Source organism: Vitis vinifera, chromosome 15 (assembly GCF_030704535.1).
Source record: "Vitis vinifera cultivar Pinot Noir 40024 chromosome 15, ASM3070453v1".
NCBI classification, from domain to species: domain Eukaryota; kingdom Viridiplantae; phylum Streptophyta; class Magnoliopsida; order Vitales; family Vitaceae; genus Vitis; species Vitis vinifera.
Window position 1 is genome coordinate 18199733 of NC_081819.1, and position 3550 is coordinate 18203282.

A 3550-nucleotide genomic window follows, 5' to 3' on the forward strand; every position below is an offset into this window, starting at 1 on the left:
CTACGGTTTAGGTTGAGATTTAGGGTTTCTCTAAAATTCAAAATCTGTACATGGAAGGAAAATTGTGTTCTAGCTTGAGCCATAGTACACAATGAAATCGTATAATTCAAAATTGTGTTCTAGATGTCAATGGAAGAAGTCGGAAACGTAGTGTTGGTAGCCACCCCATTACAGTTGCTTTCGGTTGGTCCGTCACGTTTGACAAAGAATCCCAAAAATAATATTGAATTTTTTATTCCACCGCTCCACCGGTCTTCTTCAGCGTGTTTAATTTCTTGGATATGGGGTTTTCGCTGGGAATGGGGTCCTTTGTAGAGGGATCCAAACTCTACTTGGTAGGTGGTGAAATACCTTGTGAAAGGGTCTCACGAGATTTAATCTGTTTGTAGAGATCATGCCCATTTGTGGGGCTTTCCCCTTTGTCTATGTGTTGAATCTCACTTCGCTCGAGTCAATCACTACATTTCGTAAGCTTTCAATCGATATGCAGGCTCCCAAGCATAATCCTCTTATGGTAACTGTTGAAAGAAAAATCTATGAGATTTTCGGGCAGTCCTATCTATACTTTGCAGACGACCTTCCATCCGCAATGTTTGAATCTTATGATTCATTGATTGATCAATGGGAATCCCTACCTGGTCCCCATTTCCTCTATGCGTATGGCATTCTGTGGTGGAAACCACGATTTATGTTTATACAAGCCATGGTTTTTATTGTTACAACGTGAATAGCATGATATGGGGTTCTCTCGGTCGTTTAGCTACTAAAATACCTGTCCACCAACCACTGCTGTCTGATATTGAAACAAAGTTCATGCCAGCTTACAATGATTTGCTTATTGGCCTTCATGGCCATATACTGTTTACTGCCTTAATCCCCTCTAATGACAGTTTGATTTACTAAAAGTTTATGTAAGTTGTTCGACATGTATTACAGTCAAAATATCTTATCATTTTCAGGAACCATTGTTGTAATGGATCAACATGAAATGTGTGTGATAAATGTGGGTCAATTGGTAGACAGTTTTGTCTCAGATTATATCACCACATTTCGGGTTGAGAAGTTGCATTCCTCTGCACAAGCCTTTGAGCTTGCACAGGGTTCATTTTTTCAAATTCCTACACTTGATGATATTTTTTATGCCAATTTTAGTTATGTTTTGCCGCCAGCAGCACCCTTTGTGATGGTTACTTGCTTGACTAAAGGTTTCTAGAACTTTTAGGAATGTGGCAAAGATATGTTGATCATCTCTAGTGCCTTCTTCCACTCGTGGTCTGTCTTCAAACTTTATCTATTGGTGCATACATGCATTTTTTTTTAATGCTTAACAAAAAAGGAACAACAATTTTTTTTAAGCTATTTTCTTTGTATATGGATTTTGGTTAGAAGCCATGGTGAGTAAGAAAGCATGAAAATTTAAACATGCTTCTCAACAAAAATGTTTTTGCTCATATTTCAATTTAATGATCAATAATGCTTAAATATTTTTAATAGTTTTTCTTATTCAGTCTTTGTAATGTTAGGAATCATGTCTTTATTGGTAATTGCTCATTTGACTACTTACTAATTATATATTTTTAATTAACGTATTTCACTTGGGTTCCTTTATTTGTTTGGTGATATTTTAATTCACATTCTTTTTTCATCATAAAATTTCCATTTATTACATGACATTGATATCATTTCTTTGTGATATTGTCTTCCCTACTATGCACATTGATATAATTTTACGATCATTTTGGGCTATTCTACACTTGATCCCTAGTGATCAGTGTTGAGATTGAACCACACTGGCAACTTGCAACACATGGGCACTTGTAGTAATTCCTAATCATGATATATCATCTAGTTTTGAGGCCTTGGTCTTTGTTTGAAATTTCAGTAGAAGACATTTGCGTAATAAAGGCTCGATATGTAGAAGATAAATGATGTAATGAGGTAAAATTTGAAATAGGATGTTGAGTTCATTTTCTAGGTCCTTAATGCAAACCGCTAATACAAATTGTTCTGATCGCTAGAATGAGTAATGTGATAACAAAATTGGATAGCAACATGTGTTCCCTTCGTCATTTGAATTACATATTATATATTAATTAAAAGAAATAATTTCTTATTGTATTCTATTCTTTCCATTAATAGGTTCATGAAAAACAAAAGAGATAGAGATCCCTCTTATATTTCCCCATGAAAAAGGTCGAGGTTGACTGCCTCATCCACCAAAAGAAAAAATGATTCTTTTGAACGACATTCCGAATTGAAGAGGCAAAGATGTATGTATTTCTTCTATCTTATGATATCCAGTCTTTCCCTATTATATGTGTGTCTTACATATTCTACCTCTCACATTGTCACAAATCAGTTTGTTTTGTCCCCATGTCCACATATGCATACATTTGTTCATCTTGTGCTATTCAGTCTAAAATAACCACTATCTAGAGAATTATGGAGTTATAATAAATGTGTTTGTGTTTATAGGCGCCTCTAAGGTTACCTATGGTAGGGATATCTCTCCAAGATACCAAATATTTGAATTTTCAAGATTTATATGCAATAAACCTATTTTCATGTGCATGTAACGCATATCATATTTTAGGGATAGGGATTGGGGTTGAGTTTACCTATACATGCGGATAGATGTGCTTTAAAGGTATAGATTTTAAATGAAGTTATAGTCTTGTTCAATATATTTTAGCATAACGTTATATGGCTAGAATAATCAAACTATCAAATCTTTTCATGAAACAATTGGAAGGATGAATCTTTAACATTAATCTTTAAACCAAAAGGATAGAGTCTCTCATTAGCTAGATGTGTACTTTTACTGCAAGAATGCAAGTCCAATTTGGGGCAAAATTATCCAAGTTGTTATTGTTAGAATTTTTTTTGTCTTTTTGTCTTTTTTTTTTTTTAGTTTAATAACAAAGAAATTGATGTGCTTGTTTGATCATAATTATTGATTTTCCTTTTGCTTTTCTGGAATTCATTATCAGACCATAGTGAACACATTAGTCGAACATTTTGGAGAATGTATGCCATGAAGTCACTAAAATAATGATAGGGAACCACAGTATTGTAGTTTGCTTAGAAGTCATTTATGAGTAAGAACCCAAGAGAATTTGAGCATGCTTATTAACAAAATGGTTATGCCCATGTATCAATTTAGTGATCAGTGGTGCTTAAATATTTTTAGTAGTTTTCTTATTTAGTCTTTGTACTGCTAGGAATCATATCTTTACTGGTAACTGCTCATTTGACTACTTACTATTTATATATTTTTAATTAAGTTGTTTCATTTTGGGTTCCTGTATTTGCTTGGTGATCTTGTGTTTGATATGCAACTTTCAAAGGTTTTCATTCATCTTATGAAGTGCGTATCAATTTTTATTTTTATTTTTGGTAATCTTATCTTCCCTACTGTGCACATTGGGCTAATATTATCATTTTGGGTGGTTATTCTACTTCTACACTTCTCAATTGTCCAAATCCATATTATAACCTGTTCGTTCTGTAATACTACCAAAAATTCTATTATTGGTGCCTTATTTATTGA